Here is a 507-nt window from a genome sequence, read left to right on the forward strand (position 1 = left end):
AACACAAAAAATGCTAAATTAACTAATCAAAATAAATGCAGCAATCAAAATCTTAATTGTAGTTGACTTGATTTACTACTTAAGTACTTTAGTTATTATTTTTTTGAATTTGGTACGAATAATTGTTTTCCATAGCAGAAAGTAGAGTAGAAAAATAGAGATTTGTCTGAAAAATAAATACCACAGTTGTCGAAGCATAGCGGACAGAAACATCTACTGGAGTCGAGTAACCAAGTATTTGTGTTTAATTTCTTCTCAGCCTTGTTACTTTGTGTTTATTTCTATTTTGGGGGCAGTCGAATCTGGGCAGGACCATGATGGAAGCGTCCCAAGACCAGCAGGTCCCTCGCAGTCTCTCGAAAGTGAGTCAACATTTTTTTGCGCGTATAATAATTGGCATTAGAAATTTTGCGTGGGTGAGCGGCAGACTGTTTACATTTCGGCTAGTTAAGAGAGTTCATTGGCCAACACGATTGATTTGTGTGTGTGTGTGCGCAGAAGAAAGTG

This window comes from Syngnathoides biaculeatus, chromosome 5, assembly GCF_019802595.1.
Source record: "Syngnathoides biaculeatus isolate LvHL_M chromosome 5, ASM1980259v1, whole genome shotgun sequence".
Classification (NCBI taxonomy): domain Eukaryota; kingdom Metazoa; phylum Chordata; class Actinopteri; order Syngnathiformes; family Syngnathidae; genus Syngnathoides; species Syngnathoides biaculeatus.